This window comes from Pinus tabuliformis, chromosome J (assembly GCF_031772625.1).
Source record: "Pinus tabuliformis cultivar Carrire ecotype Pingquan chromosome J, CPIR1, whole genome shotgun sequence".
Lineage (NCBI taxonomy): Eukaryota > Viridiplantae > Streptophyta > Pinopsida > Pinales > Pinaceae > Pinus > Pinus tabuliformis.
Window position 1 is genome coordinate 553,364,289 of NC_142295.1, and position 25,572 is coordinate 553,389,860.

General features: G+C 37.6%; 1 protein-coding gene across 1 annotated transcript in view; it reads right to left on the reverse strand.

Annotated features, from left to right (window-relative positions):
* Nucleotides 1-25,572, reverse strand: part of LOC149228205 (NEDD8-conjugating enzyme Ubc12-like) — an 86,191-nt gene that overhangs the window by 59,636 nt on the left and 983 nt on the right. The window lies entirely within an intron of this gene.

Here is a 25,572-nt window from a genome sequence, read left to right on the forward strand (position 1 = left end):
TTATTTGAGTTGGTATGTTGCAAAAAGATAAGCGTTGCCAGTATACTGAATTGCAATTGAGAACAAAGAGTGTTGAATTGTATTGTTGCCATTGCCATTGTCACATGCTTTTGCTAGGGTTTGACAATGTCATTATTAAGCAGTTGTTTGGTGAGCAAAGATTGTATTATCTGATATTGGTATTTGTATGATTGTTTATGAGCCTAGATTTGACATTGTTAGTTGTATCCAGTTGTTAAGGAGATGTCAATTATGTATAATGCTTGAGCAGAGCTGTTGAGACAAGGTTTTGGCGAAGTTATTTATGTAGGGTTTTCCAATGAGAGTATGTTGCTACTGCTAAGATGCTAAGCTAGGGTTTGATCCTCTGATCAAGGAAAGTTGGTATTGATGTTAATGATTTTGTGTGTATTGTAGATTGATAGAATTGGCAAATTGTTGTTGATATTCCTATGTTTATATCTAGCACAGGTGGATCCAATTTGAAAATGAAATGAAATTGTGGTCCGTTGTGGTGGTTTGTTGAGTAGGGTGCCATGGTGGTGCAAGGCAAAGATTGAAGTCCCCTTTAGGTTGGATCTTAAGTACACTTCATGGTGGCAGGGTGGTGCAAAGCAGAGACGGAACTCCCCTTCAAGTTGGAACCTGAGAACACTTCAAGGTGGCAGGGTGGTGCTTAGGCAAGTTAGAACTTGCAGGGTGTTGGAGCATCCTTTCAGTTGGAGCTAATAAAACCAGGGCGTCAAAGCGTCCTTCCAGTTGGAGCTGGTAAACCAGGGTGTTGCAGAATACTTTCAGTTGGAGCTGATAAATCAAGGGGTTGGAGCCTCCTTCCTGTTGTTGTTGGAGAATCTTGGAAGTTGGAGCTTCCTATTGATGTAATTTTTGAAAGACCTATATTAAAAGCGTTCGGTGGATTTTTTCCCAAAAAGGTGTTTCCACCTAAAAATCTCGTGTATTGTATTTGATGTTGTGCATTGTTGAATGGTGTTGTTGATGTATCTGATGTTAATATTATTTAATACTCTGAAGATTAAAAATTAACTAATTGAAGTGAAATATTGATTCACCCCCTATCGGTATTTCTCACAGACCCTCCAATAAAGCTATCAAACTCCTTCAAAATTGAATCTTGTAGATAAGTATGCAAGCAACGGTCCATTAGTTATTATAACAACTCCTCAAAAGAGGGCAATGTCAGCGTGTATGCTAATAAAAAGTGGGACACTTCTCAAATCATGCAAACCAATCCCACTATATAGATACAAGTGTAAAGAGGGTAATGGTTGTTAAAACAATCCCTTAGAACAAGCATGCTCTCAAAGAATGTGCATGAAAGCTCAATCTATGCATTATGACCATTTCAAACTCCTCATCAATTGTGCCAAGAGCATAGATCCATGTGCAAAGCCACTGGAATTCCTCAAACAATGCATCATGGATATGAGTGCATGGGACCCTTTTGGTTGTTATAACAACCTCCAAGGGTGGGATGACCTCAAAAAATGTGCTAACAACCAATCCTCATTAATCCAAAAGGCCAAAAAAGTGGACCAACTTAGGAGAATGTGCATCCAAGGGTAGCGTGACTTCCGAAAATAAGCATAAAATAGTTAGAACCTGTGTGGAGCGCACAAACTCTTTAATTAACAGAAACATGAATAGATATATTTATTAATTATTGAATGATGGCTACAAGTGTGGGAGGCCCCTGGCTTAAATACTGCCTTGGATGCCTCTTGATGGCATGCCCTTTGCCTAATTAACTAATAATTACAGACTTAATTTTTACATAACATTGCCCCCCTCTTGAAAAGATGCTTTTTCCTCAAAGCATACGTAACGATGGGTTGTGTTGATGAAATGCTTCTGTCTCCCAAGAAGCTTCTTCTTCTGGTAAGTCCTTCCACTTCATCAGGTATTCTTTGATTACTCGCGATCGCAACTTTTTTCCCTGATGGAGATAATACCTTCTGGTTCTAGAATGACCCTTCCTTGTCATCTAAAGTCGGAAGTGTTGATTGTGTTGATTGATGTTCGCCAAGTACCTTTTTAAGGCAGGATACATCGAAAATGTTGTGTATCAGGAAGGCTTACACTGTATGCTACTTGGCTAATCTTTTTGTTGATCTGGTACGGTCCATAAAACCTTGGTGCTAATTTGTTTTTTCCATTTTTTTTTTAAGGACAACTGCTTGTAAGGCTGAAGTTTAACAAATACCCATTCTCCAACTTCAAATTATCTCTCTGTTATGTTTCGGTCAGTTTGCTGCTTCATACGATTTCTTGCATTATTTAGATTTTCTTTTAGGGTTTGGAAGACTTTTTGGGTTTCTTCTAATTAGTCTTTAACAGCTGAAAGTTTAGTCTCAATGATAGCAAGAGGTCCTTCCATTTTGGAAGTTCGTAACCGTACAAAGCTTGAAATGGAGTCATTTTTGCTGACGTGTGGTAAGTAGAATTGTACCACCATTCAGCGAGATGTAACCACTGAGCCCACTTATTTTGTTTGTCTGTGGCATAACAACGTAGGTAGATTTCTAAACATTTATTGACAACCTCTGTTTGGCCATTTGTAGCCCACTTATTTTGTTTGCTTGTGGCATAACAACGTAGGTAGATTTCTAAACATTTATTGACAACCTCTATTTGGCCATTTGTTTGAGGATTATAGGTTGAACTCATGTTGAGGTAGGTTCCTATATGTTTGAAAAATTCCTTCCAAAAATTACCCTTGAATTTGGCATCTCTATCGCTCACAATGACCTTGGGAAATCCATGTAATTTGTAAACATTTTTTCAAAATATCTTAGCGATTTGTTTTGTTGAGTCTGATTGTCTCATTCCAATAAAGTGAGCATACTTGGTGACTCTGACTACTACAAGAATTTTATCCTTACCTTCGGACACAAGTAAACCTTCGATAAAGTCCATTGATATTTCTTCCCATTTCTGATTCAAGATATTTAAAGGATGAAGTAGCCCAGGTGTCATAATATTTTCATTTTATTCCTATGGCATTTGTCGCATTCTATTACATATTTTTTAATATCATTATTCATTCCCCTCCAAAAGAATTACTAACGTGCATTAAAGTAGGTTTTAAAGAATCCTACATGTCCGACCAACAGTGAATCATGCGACTCTTTGAGAATCTTGGCTTTAAATTTGGAGTTTGAATTCAGATAAATTCTTCCCTTGTACCATAGAATATCGTTTTTCCATTCAAATTTTGAATTTTGAGGAAGGTTACAAGTGTGGGAGGCCCCTGGCTTAAATACTATCTTGGGTGCCTCTTGGTGAATGGGAGATCATGCCCTTTGCCTAATTAACTAATAATTACAAACTTAATTTTTACATAACAATGTGCCACAATGTGAAACCAAGCGCTCAAACCATCACATCATCTCCAAAACCATCAGTGACGAGGAAAGTGTTCTAGGAATACGCGCAAAAGCGATACGCCCCTCAAGAGATGAACTTCCCCATCTGAGATCGAAAGGAGCATTCCACTAGAAAACATCTCATCCATCCAAGTAACCATAATCAATCTCAAAGTGCACAAAGGCCAACACCAATGCCAACATGATAAAACAAACCAATGCACCAAGTCCATGAGCAACCAAATCACACAAGGAACCATAATACTAAGGGAGAACCCTTTGTTTATGGGTTTCCTTCTCCATGCAATGTACTAGGGGCAATGTTTTAAAAACCGGCCAGTCTGAACCGGTAACCAGTCAAACCAGCCGATTAGCTAGCCCACCAGGTAAAACCGGCAAAAAAACCTAGTTTGACCCTCCATTTCGCCAAAAAAAGTGGACAAATCGGTCTTAACCGACCAGTTTAAGACGGAACTGGCCAGTTCTGTCCTAAACTGATCAGTTAGGACCGGTTTGTCCACTTTTTTGGCGAAATGGAGGGTCAAACTGGATTTTTCTGCCTATTTTACCCGATGGGCCGGACGGTTTATTGCCTGGGCAACTATACACCCCACATAATGCATTTTTGTGAGTTTTGAAGTTGTTGAGGGAAATTTGGGGTTGTTTTGCTCCACAAATAGTCCCTCCGAGAAAAACATGCCTACCCTCTCATTTTCCTGACACATCTCAACCCTAACAATGTTGGCAATTATTGGTAATGTTAAATTCTTAAAGTAAAAGTGACATTTCCTTTAATTTTCATTTTCATCCTTTTACTTAAATTTTTAACGTTATCATGAAATGAATCAGGATGTTTGAGAGTGGTTTCGACCTCATTGGATTTCATATGGAGAAACTAGAACTTTAGATTTCACTCAAAATTCAATAGACTTAACGATTTTCAGCATTTCATGGTTTGGGGGTTTCCAATGTTTCCATTTGATTCTATCATGCGTGAGGGTATGAGACTGGCATTTGATCAAGAGCATGAAGCCCTTTAAGAACCTTGACCGTGGTGGAATTGATTGTTGAACTTTGTTGATGTTGGTGGTATTGATTGTTGAACTCCTCTACCATGGCCTTAACAAGAATGCACCCTTCAGTCAAAGGAAAACAATTGGTTAGACATGCTAATCTTTTTCATTGGTTCGACATGTTAAACCTTTTCAATTTCTATCATGTTATAAGGTTGAGCAATCCTCGTCTTGATGATGTTTATGTATTTCTAGTAGTGTTGAATCAATGATGAGTTTCATGGGTGACCACGTTGATCAGTGGTTTGTAGTTTTGATGTCTTTTTTTGCTATTACTACTAAAGTTGTAGAGGAGTTTTAGGAGTCCTCAAACTCGGAGCCATATTGTTTATGTGGCTCATGTTGATGATCTCTTGTCTAGTAGTGGTGATGAGTTTGATCATGATGAGGAGTGATCATGTGATCACTAATATGTAGACTTGTAGTAGTTCAGTGACCCCATAGCTTAGAGTGTTGTTTTCAGACTCTAGAGGCCATTTAGAGCCTCATTGATTATGTATTTTGCTGCAGATATGTATTGCACTCGATGCCATTTTGATATATTCACCTTTACATGGTATATGGATGAGAAAACCTTGCATATTTTGTTTCTATTGCCTTGGAATCATGGTTTTAAATCTTAAAAATGGATTTTTCATTAAAAAATAGTTATTTAATGTATTTTTTTTAAACCAATTCATTTAGCCCTGACCAGTCCTTGTTCGAAACCCGGTTCATTAGGTGGACCGGTCTAGTCACTAGTTCCGGTTTTTAAAACATTGACTAGGGGTCAATCAAATGTATAATCATGTACGCAAGACCCTCATCAAGGCTAGCACTCCATCAAGATTAAACATTCAAGTCTCCAACACATGAAATGATGATACCACCAATGTGATAATCCATAAACCACTATGCATCAAAGCACCAACCAAAACCAAAATCCTTGTGACCTATTTGAGCAAGGTCTTGAAACTAGGACAATCCTCATACAATATGAAGAGTAACAACTGGCTCCAAATGGGAACATCCATTCTACATAAGATTGTATGAAAACCTTCGACCTTCGGCACACTTGCTATATCTTGTTACAAGAAGGAAAGAAAAAATGTGGTGGGATAAGTCAAGATTGTCACCTCGTAGCCTCACATCACACAACTCACAACGCCTTTGTTCAAAAAATTCCAAGAATTGGCTTTACAAATAAAAGCATAAGCCAAAATGCAAAAGGGACATCTAATGAAACCTAATTCTTATGAAACAAGTTAATTCATTGTAGCTTACTCTGACATATAAAGATGCATATTCCATGTAAAGTCAAATAGCCAATGCAGCCATTGAATGAGCTCAAACAAACAAGTAAACATCAAAAATCAAGAACATGTGTTGGAATCTCCATCACCATTTGGCTAGAAATGGAAAAGGGCTCCTACAAATGACAAAGAACATCAAAATCATGCCAAGGTTGGCATATAGAGCTGATGTAATAGTCGTCTTTGAAATAAACATAGGGCAGCCTTACATCAAACCATGAAACATCATCCTCATTACCCTCAAGAAATAACGGTTTAGGATGCTCCAACACAAATATGCAACAACCTTCTTTGATGCCCTCTAACAAACATGTAGATGAAGTATAGATCAAAAACTCAGATCTGGAAAAAATGTTCAGTTTATAATTTAGTGCTTGCTTCCCTCGTTTTAATTGCTGGACTATTCATTGGAAAACGTGGCTGGAAATCCATCACATAATTATTTTGCATATACCTTCAATACGCTTCGTTGTATAAGAGAGACAAAATCTACGATTTTGGCCCTACAAACCTCAATATCAGTAGCATAGATAGGATCTTTATAAAGATAATAGCAGTCTATATCCCATCTATGCACATCAATCTAAATAGATTTCAATATTTTCATGCTCTTGATTGTCCTCTTCTTTCTCACATGAGGAGATGAGCACATCTGAAAAATATTCATCTTCAAAGGGCTTCATTACAAGATCTGCCCTCTCCAAATCATCAATGGATACTTCATTGAATTCAGAAATTTAATAGGGAAAATGGCTTACCAAGTCCTTGTTTTCAAGAAAAGATGAAATAGATGATTTGGTGCCTTCATTACCAATATCTTCCTCATGTGGGGCTGCAATAGAATCTTCAATGACCTTATCATATTTATATTCATATGGATCTGAATTATCATGCCAAAGTGGTTCACGGGATGAAGAACAAGACGGGTCATCTTGATTTAATTTGTTCCCAAGCTCCTCATGCTCTAGCACACAATATCTTCCTTTGATGTACTCAAACAAGGAGATCAACCTCTCTTTTCCAGCCAAAATTTCAGCCAAGAGAGCATCTAAGGGGGTTCTCTCACGATCAAGCAATTAGGAGTTGGATCATTCTTTCTTTATCTTGGCAAGCTTCCACTAGGTCTTCAATAGTCTCTTCTTCTTCATACCTAGGATCCCATCGCTTGCGAAATGCTTCAATGAGACCTACAAATGATGATATTTTCTCTTTCCACAAATCTCTAAACTAATCCAATACATCAACATCAAGAGAAGCTACAAAAAACCTCAATATGCCATCCTGATGGACAACTTCAAGATATGACATAAGTTTCATGAAAGATGTGACATGTAATGTGGTTGAATTGATGTGTCCATGAAAACTTATACCATGCTCATCCAAATCCACATGATCAAACTCATTCTGATATCTTGATACAATAGAGGAATACCAATATTCATCTAAGGCTAGTTGCATATTTCTTTACTTTAATCCAACATAAGCCTCACACCATATTTCAAAATTGTGGAGTCGCCAAGTGAAGTTTTAAACATGCTTTCAAGTATGCTAGATGTTCTCACCTATATAAGAAGTGAAATCTCCAATCTTCAAGGAAGAGGAGACTTCCAGAAAATTTAACACAGTGATTTACCCTAGAAACACCAACGGGGAAAACCAGCAAACAAGTGATTATTTTATTTCAGCCCATTGAGAAAATAAATTTGGTAATTATTACAACAATTTATGAACTTGTATGTTAGGATATTTCGACACATAGGAAATAGTTAAGTATAACTTCTAGTGTAGAGTTAGGTAATGTGTGTTTCTTTACTATGTACTTTTGTACCTTACAATCCGACGGTCACGATATGTAGTGATCCAATGGTTCATTTTCTCCTCGGTATTACCAACACTTGATCCGTGGCTTAACAACTGATTGGTCCATGATCTCTATTTAAAGAGCATGGAAGGTCATTTGTAGTGTAACCGTTAATGAGAGAAGCTTATGTAAATTTTCATTCTTTTATTAATAAATTGTCTGAAGTGGTCGTGTTGGCTCAGGCCGTGGATTGTTTCCCTCTTTGAAGGTTTTAACCACATCAACAATACTAGTGTATTGATCTGTGATCTGTTTGTGAGCGGTGTCCTTTGGTGTTCTGTCTGAGGAACTTACCCTGTAAATTCCTACATGGTATCAGAGCAATTTGAGGGCCGCATCCGTTGGTGATCCAATTCTGAAGCCAGTAGAACTACATCTGACTGTCGTTTCCTAGATCTATTGTTTCTGACTGCTTTTGGGCCGAGAGGATTACTCTATTGTGTTATGAGCATTTGTTCCAGTGAGGAACCCCTTTCGTTTCACGCGAAAAGGTTTCTGGTAGCCCTAGCTACGTCATTTTTAAGATCTGGAGGTATACAGTGTTTATTTGCAGTTTCTAGTTATTTTCTCTCTTTATATTTCGGTTTATTTAGCTCTTTATTTTTTTTATTACCAGATCTATAACTTTCATTTCTGTGTATGCTCTTTGCCCCGCAACTCTGTGCGATCTGGGCAAATCAGAAACATAAAGGAAGGATTTTTCTCATGCATATGCTCTTTTCCGCCACGCCTTAGTGTGATCTCGGAAAATCATAAACATTGAGGAAAATATTTAGTTTCCGACTAAAGTTAACTTCAAGCTGTAAGGTTTGTTTTTTTTGTATGTCCGTGTTGGGTTTTGTGTTTTTTGTTTTGTAGGGAAAAAAGAGCTTTCTCAAGTAAGCACGCAGCCCAAAGCTTCAATGACTAACAAAAAAAAACCCCTTCCTCTTTTCCAAAAATTACTAACCTTTTAATCTAGCTCACTTGGTCCAAAGCTACTTTATGAGAATAGAGGTCTTGAGTTCAAGTCCTTCTTGGTCCAAAGCTACTTTATTAGATTAAGTTTGGAAAGGGGGTGGATTTTTTTTAATATAACATTATCATTCATTTCCGCACATTCCCGCACTTCGTCGGCATCTTCAACAACTTTTCTTCAAAAAGCCATAACTTCTTCATCCAGAAGCTGTTTTCAAAACCATTTTTTTTAATCAGCCTATTTTTTCGAGATCTTTCCATTGGAACACTTATTTTCAGCATATACAGCTTCAGTTTCTATTAAAATGGAAAGTCCATGCCAAGTTATTCTTGACAGCACCAACTACTTCCAATGGTGGTCCTACATTGTGGATTTACTTGAAAGTAAAGGTCTTTACCGAATAGCCTCAGGCCAAGAAACCAAACCGAAAGATCAAGATAAGGCAGCCAAATGGGAAAATAGGCAAGATCAAGCACGTGGGTTGATAGGGATGTCTATTTATCTAGACCTTAGATTCCATATCGCAAAACTTGATACTCCTGATGAAGCAATGAAACAGATCACTAAAGTTTTCAGAATTAAAAATGAACTTAGAGCCCATCAACTCGAAAATGAGTTGCTTACATTGGACCCCAATAATTTTTCTTCCATTGAAGATTTTCTGTCCAAGTTCAAGACCCTTAGACTTCTCTTGGAAGGTGTTAAGGTTAAAAAATAAGATGGTAACCTTATCTATTCCATTCTTACTAAGTTGGGACCAGCCTACTCTATGTTTGTTTCCACCTTCCATTCTACAAGAGAAGCCTTCATTTCTCAAGGACAAGACTACAAGTCCCCTTCCTTTGATTCCTTTTGTGATTCTTTAATAAGAGAACAAGAAAAACTCTTACACCTTGGTCTTCTTAATCTTGGAAACTCTTCTAAGAAAGCCTTAGCCGCCCAACAGCAACCAAATTCAAAGAATCCTAAGAAGCTGTATCCTAAAAGGAATGGTCCTAAACCAAACAAGGGTCCTAAGCAATTTCAGCCTCAAAATGACAAATCATTTCAACAAAATGATAAGGCAAATAAAAACAAAGGGAAGAAGACTGATCGACATTGCCACTTTTGTAATCAAGATGGCCACTTAGAATCCAAATGCTTTAAGAAGATGGAAGCCTTGGAAGCAGCAATGAAGAAGCATAACATCCATTTGGAGCACTCTTCAACTTCAACTTCATCTTCAGGAATAGCACTTTCTGCATGTGGTTGTCAAACATCTCGGTCTGGATATGCACTAAATGTATCTTCTTCTTCAAATTCTGATGAGTGGCTCATTGATTTTGGAGCTTCTTATCACATGGCCAAAAACAAAGCCATGTTTTCATCTTTAAATGATTGTAAAACCAAAAATATATATGTTGGTGATGATAGATCTCTTAGTGTTGTAGGGACTGGAACTGTTCATATAGACAATGGTCAATTTAATGATGTATTATGTGTTCCAACCTTATCCTGCAACCTTCTATCTGTATATCAGATAACTCATTCAAGTGAGGGTAAAATCGTTGAATTTGCACCTCACGATGTTGTAATTAAGGACCTAAGAGATCCTAGACAGATTTTAGCTACTGGCATTGTTGATGATTCTACAAGGTTGTATAAGTTTAACAACTTTGGGTCATCAAATATTCCCTCTGTATTTGTTGCTCATAATCATAAAGTGAGCAAACTTTGGCATGAGCGATTTGGTCACTTAAACTATCGCTCCCTTCAGAATCTATGTAAATAAAATATGGTGGCAAGTCTTCCAATGGTATCTTGCAGAGATGGTGTTTGTTGCGGATGTGTACTCAAAAAACATCATCGGGATAGTTTTGAAAAACATGCCTCTTGGAAGACCTCAGCCCCTTTACAGCTTGTGCATAGTGATTTATGTGGTCCACTTCCAGTTGTTTCATTCTCTGGCTACAAGTATTTCTTAACTTTCATTGATGATTTCTCCAGATGCACTTGGATATACTTCTTAAAACTCAAGAGTGAAGTATTTAACATGTTCTTGGCCTTTAAGGCCTTTGTTGAAAAACAATCTGGACATCAAATTCTTAAGCTAAGCTCTGATAATGGCGGAGAATATGTTAACAACAAATTCATCAACTTTTGCACTGAGAATGGAATTCAAATGCAACATACAGTTCCATATACTCCACAACAAAATGGTGTAGCTGAAAGGAAGAATCGCACCTTAAAGGAAATGGCTAATTGTATGCTTCAATCTAAAGGAATTAGTCTTAATTTTTGGGCAGAAGCAATTAACTGTGCAAATTACATAATAAATCGCACTCCTACTAAGGTTTTAAAGAATATCACTCCAAAAGAAGCATGGAGCTCAATTAAACCAGATGCAAGTCACTTTCGTGTTTTTGGAAGTGAAGCATAGGCCCATATTCCAGATGAGAAACATAAAGCTTTAGAACCTAAGAGTGAAAAATGTATTTTTGTTGGATATTCTGAAAATGTCAAAGGATATAGACTTATTCCACTTAAGTCCAAAAATGTTATCATTAGAAGAGATGTAAAGTTTGCTGAAAATATATCGACCTACGAGCCTAGTTCGACGGATGTGCCACCTCTCTCTATCTCTTCTACTTTTGAAAATATTTCTTCTTCAGATGATGAAAGCGAGGATGACAATCCTCCCCCACCTTCTCAGGATCCTTCTTCAACTCCTCAACTTCCAAAATGGGTCCATGCTACTCGGGATGCAGCAGGTGCTCTTGCCAGTGATCCTACAGATCAGCGACGTACACGTTCCCAGTTCGATAGAGCCTCTTCTTTACTGACCCAAACTTCAGCAAATTATGATCCTGACACCTCTGCAGAAGCTTCAGGCCATCCAAATTGGGACGCAACTATGAATGAAGAATATCGTTCATTATTGGCAAATGATACATGGGATCTTGTTCCTCTACCAAAGGGACGAAAACTTGTTAGATGCAAATGGGTTTACAGAACCAAGTATGGACCAGATGGAAAAGTTGATAAACATAAAGCTCGTCTTGTTGCTAAGGGTTTTTCACAAGTTGAAGGCATTGACTATACTGAAACCTTCTCCCCTGTTGCCAAAATGAACTCTATCCACCTTGTTCTTTCCCTTGCTGCCTCTTTCAAATGGGAAGTCCATCAGATGGATGTTAAATCTGCCTTCTTGCATGGGGACTTGCATGAAGAAATCTATATGGAACAACCTACTGGTTTTATACAAACAAACTCCAGCCTTGTATGTCGGCTTAAGAAATCCCTTTATGGTCTCAAGCAAACTCCTCGAGCTTGGTATGCCAAAATGAATTGCTTTCTTTTAGAATCTGGCTTTTCTAGGTGTCATTCTGACAATAATATCTACTGTCTACACCAAGAAAGTGGGCAAGTCCCTTATCATTCTTGTTCTTTATGTTGATGATCTTATCCTCACTGGTAGTGATCCCAACCTTATCAACCATGTGAAGTCCAACGTTAAAAAAAGTTTGAAATGACATACTTAAGACAATTGCATTATTTTCTTGGTCTTCAAGTCTTGCAATCCAAGGAAGGTATTTCCCTTTCCCAATCCAAGTATGCATGTGATCTTCTACGCCATTTTCACATGGAAGATTGTAAGCCAGCCCCTTCTCCCTTTTAGTCTGGAGCCAAACTTTCAGTCACTTGTACTTCCCCTGAAGTTGATGCTACCTTATACCCTCAACTTGTAGGAAAACTTTTGTATCTAACCCATACTCGTCCTGACCTTTCCTTGTTATTGGCCTTATTGCTCGGTTTATGCAAAACCCCCATGAAAGTCATTGGAAAGAAACTAAAAGAATACTTCATTATGTTCGAGGTACAGTCCAATTTGGGATTCATTACAGTGCAGAAGCATCTCCTCTATTGGTTGGTTTCACTGATTCTGATTAGGCTGGTGACCCTGATGATCGAAAGTCTACTGCAGGTTACGTGCTCACTCTTGGTTCAGGACCTATTACATGGGCTTGCAAGAAACAAAGTGCCATTTCTCTTTCTTCAGCAGAAGCAGAGTATCGTGGTGTCGTAGAAGCTAGTAAGGAAGCCCTGTGGCTTCGTCAAATCCTGTCAGAGTTTGGCTTTTAGCAGCAGCATCCGACTACACTTTGGTGTGATAATCAAAGTGCCATTCAACTATGCAAAGATCCAGTCCAACATCAGCGCAGCAAACACATTGAACTTCACATGCACTTCATCGGAAAGCTCATTCACGACCATGTTCTTGAAGTGCAATATTGTTCAACAGATGATCAAGTTGCAGACATCTTTACAAAGGCTCTCACAAAGGCAAAGTTTACTAAACTTCGATTTATGGTTAGAGTTCAGGAAGTTGTCACTAAGGGGGGATAGGCTCTAGTGCCTCCTTCCTTCTCCTATTGTGTCATATTTGTACATCCTTCAATGCTATCCCAAGTTGTTCTTAAGGGGGGATGTTAGGATATTCCAACACATAGGAAATAGTTAAATATAACTTGGTCTAGTGTAGAGTTAGGTAGAGTGGGTTTCTTTACTATGTACTTTTGTAACTTACAATCCAACGGTCACGATATGTAGTGATCTGACGGTTCATTCTCTCCTCAGTATTACCGACACTTTATCCGTGGCTTAACACCCGATTGGTCCATGATCTCTATTTAAAGAGCATGGAGGGTCATTTGTAGTGTAACCATTCATGAGAGAAGCTTATGTAAATTTTCATTCTTTTATTAATAAATTCCCTGAAGTGGTCGTGTTGGCTCAAGTCGTGGACTGTTTCCCTCTTTGAGGGTTTTAACCACATCAACAATACTGGTGTATTGATCTGTGATATGTTTGTGAACGGTGTCCTTTGGTGTTCTGTCTGAGGAACTTACCCTGTAAATTCCTACACTGTACTTAGCCCAAAAATCTTAAAAACACAAGAATCTACCTCAAACCATGTGCCAAAACAACTTTGCACAGCAAAGGCTTGTATGGCTTATTCGTATAGTTGTACAAAATTCGCATTGTATGATACAACAAGTTCTTGTTGCCTTGTTGCCTGAAAACTACTTCTCTGCTACCTAGAACTTCGTGCCCAAAGTTTATGTATGGGATGCCTTGAAATCTATGCCCAAAGTTTGTGTACAGGTTGCCTTGAAATGTGTGCCCAAAATCTGCGTGTGGGCTACCTTGAATGTGTGCCCTAGCTCACCCTCCTTGCTACCCCTGTAATTTTCTCCTAATGCAATATTTTTCCCTCTTCCTCTTCAACGCAAACCCTCACTTGTTCATGCAATGTGTCCCTTCCTCTCCTTAGATTTGCTTTTAGAACTTTCCAATGACCAAAACCTTATCTCCAAAGTGATTGACCGCTAAGATCTAATCTTGAACACTTGAAATCAACGGTTGTGACTTAATCTCTCATTGACACAACTTAAGTAACCTTTTAATCATTATAAAGTAAAAGTCACATTAACTTTATAAAATAAAGTTAATATCTAGAAAGTACCTTTTCGAACACTTCCACATGCTAGACACAAAGCCAATGTCGAAGTACTTGTCTGAGCTACAACTTTCACCACTACCTCTTAGCAAGGAAGGTACTTCAAGAAGAAACTCCTCCACCTAGATCTATCTCCAATCCCACCAAGTCATCCGTTGTTGTAGCTACTCTCTCTAAACTGGATGATTTCTTAGCTCATACCAACTGGTTCTGACAGTTCTGGAAGAGGCCTCCTACCCATCTTCCAAATTAGAAAATTGAGTCCTCAATCTCAACCCAATCTTTAGATCCTCCTACTCATTCTTTGTCACTAACATCAATCCTTCATCCATGATCCCCTTGGATCTACCTATAGGCTAGCCCTACAAGCTATACAACTTATCCTTCTTGACACCAAGCCTTATTGTTGTGCCTTGGGTAGCTTGCTCTGAACATATGAATACTTGTACTTTCTGGAACACATCATATCCTTCGTCCTCTAGAGTTGCGACTAAGAGCAAGTTCATCTTCAACTCTGGGACATATATCACCTCTGCTAACCCCAGAGATCCTTCTGATTCTAGTTGGAATAACGTTGTTCCAACCTTTTTCACTGCATGTATGGTACCCATAGCAACTTTCACGTGCATGTTTGAATTTGTCTCTGAAACACTAAGGAACGCTTCCTCATTCTTGTCATATAGCAAGATGCTCCACTATCCACAAACCATGCATCACTATCCACAAATGAGGCACTTCTAGCACTAGTGTCAATAAGACAAACAACCACCAATGAGAACTACTCCTCGAATTTTGTTACAAACTCATCAATCTTTGTTGATGTTGCAACCAATGCTTTACCTTTGTCTTTCTTTTTGTTTGGACACTGGTTCACATAATGCCCTGGTTGGTGACACGCAAAGGTGAAAGGGCAACGTTCTCCTCATCCCCTTCACCTTTTACTTGGCTGCCATGTAGAGCCTCCTCACAAGTCTCCTCCTGGGCGAGGTCATCCCACTGCTTTATGAACCCATTCAAAGCTATCCTTACCAGTTATGAGTTTGACACTGCCTCCCGCACTGCAACAAGCTCATCTCGTACTTGAGATATCTGGGTGAGAGAAGAAGAAACCATCTCAATTTTGGACATCTTGGTGCTCTTGAGTTTCTCTCTCGGCACCATTTTCCAGTTCTAGTTGTCACTTTGGTACAGTTTGGTCAATGCCTCCCACATTTCTCTAGTGATTTTCTTCCCAGAGACATGAGGAACAATGTGATCCTTCACTTTGTCCAGGATAATCCTCCTGGCTTTCACGTCCTCCTTCTAATGGACAGCCAAAAGTGTCGCAACAGTAGGAGTTTGAGTTTGATCTACAAACTCCCATATCTCATTCTCCTCTAACAACAACACAATTCTCTCCTTGAGTCCTTCCAGATACTATAGTTAGATGACCCATCTAAACGATCTTTAAGCTTGAGACTGGTAGCCATCTCTGGCCAACTAATCAAACCCTGCCAAAAACAACTTTTCTTTGAGGAAGGAAAAAACCATTCTCACAATAGTCCACACCTGTAAACCCTTGTGTCAAAAAACTTGGTTTCCCTTTCAGAGATGAAGCTCTGATACCATGTTATTTTTTTCCCAAACCCATATATACTATTCCAATAAAAATTTATACCCAGATTTTAAACTCGGAAACTAAAATATTTTCCAGATGTGATTTTATGAACAGCAATACACTGAGTTCACTAACTTTAAAATGCAACAGAAATAGAAACTATTTACAAAAACACTTTATACAACGATTTACCCTGGAAACCCCAGTGTGGAAAACCAGCAAACAAGTGATTCTTTTATTTCAGCTCATTGAGAAAATAAATCTGGAAATTATTACAGCAATTTATGGGCCTGTACTTGGCCCAAAAATCTAAGAAATTCATCCACAGAAATATGCCTTGAGCTGTGTGCCAAAATAGCTCTACATAACACAATTTTCGAGCCATATACAGCCTATTCGTATAACTGTATCGATTGTACAGAATCTGTGCGATACAATACAGCAAATTGTTGTTGTCCCGCTGCCTAAGAACTACTTCTCTGCTGCCTGGAACTTCATGCCAAAAAATTGTGTATGGGCTACCTTGGAATGCATGCCCTAGCTGGCCCTCCTTGTTGCCCCTGTAATTTTCTTTTGCTGCAATCTTTTACCATCTTCCTCTTCAACTCAAACCCTCACTTGTTCATGCAATGTGTGTCTCTTCCTCTCCTTAGATTTGCTTTTATAACTTTCCAATGACTAAAACCCTATCTCCAAAGTGATTGACAGTCAAGATCTAATCTTCATCACTTGAAATCAATGGTTATGACTTAATCTCTCATTGACATAACTTAAGTCACCTTTTAATCATTATAAAGTAAAAGTCACTTTAACTTTATAAAATAAAGTTAATATCTAGAGAGTACCTTTGGAGAATTCCACGTGCTAGACACAAAGCCAACGTAGAAGTACTTGTCTGAGCTACAACTTTCAACAATGCCATGGTAGAGGAGTATAACTCTAGCCTAAATAATGATGTCAATATCTAGAGAGTACCTTTGGAAACTTCCACATGCTAGACACAAAGCCAACATAGAACTTAGAAGTACATGTCTGAGCTACAACTTTCAACAATGCCATGGTAGAGTATAACTCTACCCTAAATAATGATTTCTATGAGATAGTATTGAGAGTCGAGACCCATAGGAAAGCCAATGATTAATTCCAAGTGGTTATACAAGGTGAAGCATGTAGAGGAAGCAATGTTGAGAAGTATAAGACAAGGTTTGTCGAAAGAGAATACTCCCAAAAAGAGAGTGGAATATGCGAATACTTTTGTTCCGATTGCTAGGTATACTTCCATCAAAACCATTATGTCTATAGCATCAATATTTGGTTGACCTTTACATAAGATGGATGTTAGGACAGCCTTCCTTAATGCTTTGATTAAATAAAAAGCTTGCATTAATTGATCTAGAGGTTTTGAGGTGAATAGGCAGGATACCTATGCGTGCAAGTTGAAGAAGGCTTTTTATTGGTTGAAGTAGGCACCATACACTTAGTACTCATGCTTAAGAGTAACTATGAGTTTGGGCTTCACTAAGGTTAATGGGCTACACTTGTATTGTCTATTTGATGAATTTGATCTACTTATCTTGATGTTGTTTATGTATAACCCAATCCCAACAAGTACAAAAAATCACATAGCATGTACAACAAAAACTTGGCAAATGAAGTTGACATGAAGGACATCGGCTTGATATATTATTTTCTAGGTTTAGAGGTTTGGCAAGGTTGAAAGGAAGTTTTCCTTGGATAGATATGCAATAGAGATTCTTAAGAGGTTTCAAATGATGGATTGAAAACCTCTAGTCACCCCCATGGTTTCAAATCTAAAGTTATATATTGACATCATATGACCTAGATTCAAATTTGGTAAATCATTCTATATATAAGTTGATTAATTTTCTTATGTATCTAGTGAATATTAGGTTTGATATATGTTTTGCAGTGAACAAGTTGAGCTAATTCAGTGTCGAGCGCTAACAGATCATTGGAATGTTGCAAGACACGTGCCAAGATACTTAAAGAGCACAATTCACTATGGTGTGAGTTATGATAGAGATAGTGGTTTTTTGTTGCATGGTTTCACTAATTCTAATTAGGCAAGTGATGCAACTGATAAAAGGAGCACCTCATGGTGTTGTTGCAATTTGGGTTTTAGAAGTAATATCCCGGTTCAGCAAAGAAATAGTGTTCAATTGTACTCAATGCAATAGAAGCACAATACATGCATGAAACACTACTAGTTGTGAGGTTATCTAGCTTTGCAAAAATGTTAGCAAATTTGACCAATCTGATGTTGGATCCAACAATTGTTTATTTTGATAATTAGAGTGCATCAATCTCTCTAGGAATCCATTATTTCATGATCATTCCAAGCACATTGAGATCCAACACCATTGCATTATAAAAGGAGTTCAAAGGAGTAATTTTCCTAGAATATGTTTATCCATATTCACAAGTTTCTAGTATTTTGATGAAGCCCTTGGCTAAGTGGAAGTTTGAAATACCAAAGGACAAATGGGGCTCGATGGAGAACACCTTCCTTGCAAAAGCAAGCATGATATATTTCACCTAGGTTGGTCAAAAATGGGTTATCTAAAGTGATGGCACGTTCTAGCAAAAGGCGCAACAAATTAGAAAGATTGCATAACAATAAAGGAAGAGTGAAGGTGCACAACAATGATCTATTGCAGCATGGGTGCTTTCAACTTAAGTCACTTTCAAAAGTAACTACCATCCAAAATTAGCATTTCCAAATTAAATGGTTTTGCTTTTCTATTTCAATTTAGTCAACAATATTAGAAGTTGTAAGATTTAAATAAGGAAGGCATCGATGTCAAGAATAGGGTGAAGGCACATTAGATGTCAGCTACATACATTGCATGTCAGTTATCACACGCATTGCATGTAGGTTGGGTGCTCCCACCTAGTAACCTAAGATAGGTTAAGTTGCATTGAAAACCATAGGCCTTCTCCACAGAAGAAGGTAGGCTTCCCATTTTGTTAAAATTGGCAACTAAGGCCAAACTCCACCATGGATAACTCATGATGTAGATGATATTTTCAGTGTTCCACGGGGATGCGTCCCCGAGGGTCGGGTGCGTGCACCCCATGCACCCATGACTGGGGGGTTGTTTGGGGAAACATTTCCCCACGTCCCCCTTTTGGGGAGACGTGGGGAGACATAGGGGGGATGTTTCCCAATTGTGGGGGAGGCGACTCCCTAAAAGGAGGATGCCTAGCCGTCCCCCCTCAAAATGAAGACACTTGGGCATCCCCCCTCAAAATGGGCTATGTGTCCCCCCTTAAATTTGCTTGTAAACAATGATTTATGACAAGGGAAACCTAGTATTTGACCATATTGTCCTACTAATGCTATGCATTTCATGGTAATGTTAAATTCTTAAACTTAAATTTTTAACATTACCATGAAATGACTCAGGATGTTTGAGAGTGGTTCCAACCTCATTGGATTTCATATGGAGAAAGTACAATTTTAGATCTCACTCAAAATCCAGCAGACTTGACAGTTTTTCAAGAATTCAGGATTCGATGGATTGCAATGTTTCCATTGCATTTTGTCATATACAAGGGTATGGAATTAATATTTAATCAAGAGAAACAAGCCCTCTGTGTACTTTAGAGTGACTTTTGGACTCATCACTCCATTATTTTTGAGTTATTTATATCAATTTACTATTCTAGTCTTCAGATTTCAGTATCTATTATAGTCTATTTTGCTTAGTACTAATTAGATTCTAGAATGATGAATGATGAATTTTAATTTAAATCAATTTAGAATCTAGAATGATGAATGATGAATTTACTTTTTAAATCAATGTAGATTATAGAATGGTGAATAATGAATGATGAATATGGATCAAAGTATTTCATTATTGAATCTCTTGTTCTATGGATGAATCATGTATGTATTAGTAAGGATGATGAGTATGGATCAATGTATTTCATTATTTAATTCAATTATGTATGTATCATTGTATTTATGCTTTCACTATTGAATATGAATTTGAAATATATATATATATATACACTGACATCCCCCCGTCCCCCATAAATTTCTCTAAAATTTGAGGGTACTCCCAAACATCCCCATTATGTGTCTCCCCGCACCCACGTCTCCCCGTCCCAGAGTCTTGGTGGAACATTGGATATTTTTATTGGATTCCTCTTTCCAAGAGGTGCAAGATTGATCTAAAGATCATCTCATTTAGACAAGTAGAAATGTATTTATGAATTTATTTCTTCTATGGACAAAATGTCAAGGTCGGCCAGAAGTCTAATGTAGGCTCATGAAGCCCAACAAACGTGTCTCTTCACCCTCAACATTGTGTGTAAATAGAAGAGGCATTTTCCTCATTTGGTCACACCTCAACACACCTTTCTCTCTCTTCTTCTCATTGGTTCATACAACAAATAGGAGAATCTTCTTCTCTAGGCGTTGACTTGGGTTGACTGAAATTGCAGGCTGAAAAATTTAGAATTTGTTTTGGGCAAATTACAGGGACGTTGACCAACGTTGATCGAGGGTCAAACTCACTCCTTTGACTGTGTCTTTTAGGCAAGAAATCCGTTTTCATTAGGCCGCATCTCCTAGCATAAAAATTGATGAATTTGCAGTTGTTTGACCAACATTGACCGCAGGGCCGTTCACTGTTGCGTTGACTAGATTTGACCAAGAACTTTAGGATTGTTTGGGTTGATTCAAACTGTCTTTGGAGGTCGAGTTGACTGGGTTTGACCGAGCTTATTTGGAGGAAACTTTATGTTGGTTTGACCAACGTTGACTTTATGGTTAGGGCATCCTATTGACTACAGTTTGACTGGATTGTTTTACAGTGATTGGGCAAGTAAATTTTGCATATTGTACTCTCTCTCTCTGCTGAACTTTTGAAGAATAATAAGAATATTTGATCAAAGGGTTTTCCCCACATTAGGGTTTTTCCCTGGCATCCGCCAAATATTGTGTCCTCTTGTCTTGGCTTGTATTCTACTTATTGTTTATGTTCTATCTGCATTTACTATCTATGTTAATGTGATTGCTAATCTGGAATTTGATATTGGCCTTATAAGAAAAATTGAAGTAAATTGCTCTAAAGCATAGCATAGAACATACCATTGTTATCTAAAATTAACACATTTGTTATTAATTTCAGTTTTTACAGTGAGTGTGTGCATTCTTTTTGTTTCCTTGGTTATCACAAAAAAATGAGTCAAGTTTTTGAGTATTTTTTGAGAGTTGTAATTCTTATTAATGTTTTATTAGTGCATTTCAATTACCTTATTTGTTTTCAAATCTAGTATATGTAAGTAGTTTTGTGAGTTACTTAGAGTTTTCGACTTTCTAGGGTTAATGGTTCATGATGAAATTTTAACACCCTTGTCCTTGCAAAAATACACCATCATTAAAACATCCATTGCCAATAATTGTAACATCGTTGATAGCTTGGATTTCATGCCTTGTGGGCCCTCTTTGTCTTGTAGTTGTTATCCATGTTATGTCTACAATATTATCTCATTGCAAAGGCATATCACTATGTTGGGATTTGTTCCACAATAATACTCCCTCTTCTCCAACTTCTAAAGGCATATTGAGGCCAAACTAACAAGCTTTTATGTTCAATGTGTAGGTCATGGAGGGTCTACAAGAAGCAAATAAAGAATCATGAGCAACTTCTGCCAGTAAGAAGCAAACAAAGGAGTGTGATAATCTTATAAACAGCACTAAAGTAAGGATATAAACATTAATAGGTTTTACCAACAACTCAAAAACAAGACGTTCACCACCTAAGGAGTAATTAATGCCCCAATTTCCATCTGCTATGTTAAAAGGATCCAATCCAAATCATGCCCCCAAGAACATAAACACTGAGTTCCTTTGACAAACTAAAAAACCTAAATATGAAATGTTTATCAAGCAATGATCTAGCAACAAGTTTGAGCACTTGTTAGGAAGATGGCCCTTGTTCACATCCACATGGGCAAGCTTTAATTAAAACTGCATTTGAGACTAGGGGAAAGTCCCAACAAACATTGATGGCACACAAGTGTGAAGAAAAATTAAGTGACTAATCGCGGTCTAAGACTAAGCCTAAATGTTCATTTTTTTTTTTAAAAACCAAAAAAAAGACCAAAACATTAGCAAATTTTTAACATGAAATTAACATAAGAGGGTTTGACTTAAGGATTTGTACTAACAAAGGTGTATGTAATGTCATATTGTGGGACAACAACATAACCACACATTACAAATTCCTCCACCAACTATAGATTGCAGTGTGTCAAATTTTCAAACAATTGAATGGTTTTTGCCACTTCTTCATATGAGAAGCAACAAGAACAAGAATTTGATGTAATGTGAAAAAGAATTATTGAGACTAGAAACTATCAAATTTCAACTACATGCAGCTGCAAAATACCATGGTGGAACTGAAGCAATTAAAAAAAAATCAAAAAAATAGGTTAGCTCCAGTGGTTAAGTGCTTTGAGCTTCATGCAAGAGGTTTCAAGGCCAATTTCATAGTCTACCAACCTTTGTTACATGCCTCACTCAATCCCCCTATCAAGTCAAGTGTTATAATCAACGTCAACGAATTTATGTTGGGTAACATCCATAAATGCATTGAAGGGACTAGGGGTTTCAACATTAAATTTTCCATTGGGGCAAGAGGACCCTCATCCATTCTCAATGCAACTCATGGCAAGATACTGAAAGTCCAAACCACTTAGAATCTGGGAATGGAAACCCCAAAGTGAGTGAGTTGAAATTCACCACCAATTAAATTTGAAGGTTAACTATTTGAAACCCACAACCCACTAAACAAACCTCGCTTGTCCAATGAATCCTTTCTAAGTGAGAGGAGAAGAGAGAAAACAAGAATGCCTGAGTCTACCTAGCCTACCTAATTGTAGCTTTTATTCACAAACAAGGCATTTCTTGTCTTCAATTGCAAGATCATGTACATCATCGTCCACAAATGCCTTCTTCTTAGACCCCTCACCTTTAGTTTTCCAAAAATCATATAGATTAGAATAGCTCCATTTAAAACATGTATTAATGAGGATAGTGATTATCAAATAGGGGGTCATAGTTGCACCTACAGCATGACCATTATTGAATTTGCATTAAGATGACCTTGTCATATGTTTGTCTATTCGCATTGTCTTGGGTCAAAGCTCAACATGCCCACGTGAAACTCTGTAATATGGAACTTTGATTGTTGACCCACATTCACTTTGTAAACATCACATAGCATTCAACAATATTTATAGTCTTCCATATATATATTTAAATTGGTAGCAAGTGTCCCAACCCAATCCACCATACTAATTTATCAACAGACACTAGAATAGTATTGTAGCATGATCACAACAAACTCGTACTATACACACAAATCAAGTGACCTACGAGCCACTATGCATTTATAGCTTTGTGCCAATCCCAAACACACGCTCTGGTCTTGAACTCATGACCTCTTAAAGTCTTTCCACAAACTAGAGGAAGTCAATTTACTTACTGCACTACAAACCTAAGCTCACCTTCCATGTATGTGTGTGCACATGCACAGACTTGAGCCTATCTTCCATGTGCGCACGTCCACACACACACGTGTATGTATACTTGTGTATATATATATATATGAGAATATGTTCAATTTATAAATTTGAAAGTTTACACCCTATCTTCTTTAGCTTAACAAGTTAACGTGAATTTATTTGTTGATGATCTAGCAAGGTCCTCCAAATCCACCATTATCTTTGACATCAATGTTGATGTTTCTTTTAACCTTCTAATTTTGCACCCACTTTTAAAAATGTGTAGTTTATTCACACCTTAATTTTCATGTGATTCTTTCATTTTCTCAATTTTTGCCATGATGATGAGTGGATGGTTCACTCAAAAAGAATAGCCATAAAAGTCTACATGCAATTAAAACTAGAAGCACTAATAATGATTATGATTGCTTGGAAAAGACTCCATTCTAAAAGATGTGTTGCCTTTTTATCTTGTTGTTTTTAAGATTATGTTTTCATGTTGACTCCTCTTTTTCAGTTGTTTAGCTTTTTTTAGCTTATGCTTTACCTTTTAATGTTTAGCTTATAAGAGTTGATCTAGCACTCCTACAATTTGTCAGCGCTAATTTTACTTTTTGAGTCTCAATATTATGTCATCTTATCTAAAGGCCACACGAAATGTTTTGTGACATAATTCTTCCAAATTAAGAGAAATTTTTGGGGGAGCCCATTATCCAACAATTTCTTTCAATTTTTTATTGTTTGGTATTTGTATCACTACATGTTCCTTCACGCTACAAGTGTGCAAAGCTTATAGCTCCTTCGAGTAGTCTCTAGCGAGGACTCATACCCTTCTAACAATGGAAAGTAGAAAATATTATGAATATGCATACTAATTATTATGATAATGCATAATTAGGTCAACTAGAAAAAACCAACGATGCTCCATAGAACGAAAGGCTCTTAGCATCTAGAAATTTTGCCAAAATATTTCTTCCCAATACCAAAAATCTAGTATTTGCACTATTTCTGCAATATTTACCCTTTGTGCGTAGAAGCTTCGAAGACATTCAAAAAGATGCACAATGAATATTTTTCCATGGCTCATCAACTCATCAAACATTCTCAATTTACATTGCTGTGAGGATTTGTCAAGTAAACACACTTTATACAGTAAAGAGTTTTCCCTACAACTAATCAGGCAATTTAGATTTCATCTACACTGCTCCCTATCATGGTAGAAATAAACCATCATTAAAGCATTACATGTTAACCACTGCAACTCTCTGAAAAAGGGAAGGCCGATAGACAAACGCTTCAATACTACATTCTAGAATACTACTGTGCGCATATGCCTGTCATGGTACAGGGTTTGCCTTCTCTCATGCATAGAAATTGTGAGTCCAAAATATAAAACACTCTTGGCATCTATAAATTCTGCCATAACATTTCTTACAAGTACCAAAGTCTAGCAATTGCACTATTTCTGCAACATTTGGCCTTTGGGCATAGCAAGCTTAAAGACATTCAATAAGGTGCACGATGAACATCTTTTCTTGGTATATCAACTAATCAAACATTCTCAGTTCACATCGCTCACATGTTGTTCCAATTTGTCAAGTAAATACACTTTATATGGTTAAAACTTAAAAGCTTTGCCTACAGCTAATCAGGCAATTGATATTTCCTCTCCACTGCCCCCTTTCCTAGGGGAAATACACCATTATTCAAACATTCCATGCCAAGCACTGCAACTCTCTGAAAAAGAGAAGGCTGATTAATAAAAGCTTCAATACTACATGCTAAAAATATCACAGTGAGTGTATGCATGTCTTGGTCAAAGGTTTGCCTCCTCTTGTGCATAGAGATTGTGAGTCAAAGATAGCCAATAAGGCAATACTTACATAAAAGTTTCACCAATCTGAAAGCTGGCTTTGAGCTGCAAGTCCCCAGGTTGACATGACAGCATCCTTCCTCACTCCAGACTAATATCATCAGTGGTTTTGCCCTTTGGATTGCAGTTGTTATCTATGTGATGTCTGCAATATTATCTTGCTGCAGCGTCGTATCCCTATGTCAGGATTCCATCCACGTTTAATCTCCTGTTCTTATTCTCCGCCTCCTAAAGTTATATTGAGGCCAGACTAATGGGTTTTTATGTTTAACAGGTAAGAACAGAGGTATCCTTGCAGTTGATCTTGAGAATTGTGTGGACCACGGAGAGACTGTGAGAAATAAAGAAAGGAGTGGCAGCTTGTAAACAGAACTATAGTGGCATCTAAAGCTTAAACGTCTTACCAGCAGCTCAAAAGCAAGTTTCTCACCATTTAAGGAGTAATTAATGCCCCAATTTCCATCTACTGTACCCGAAGGATCCAATCCAGACAACT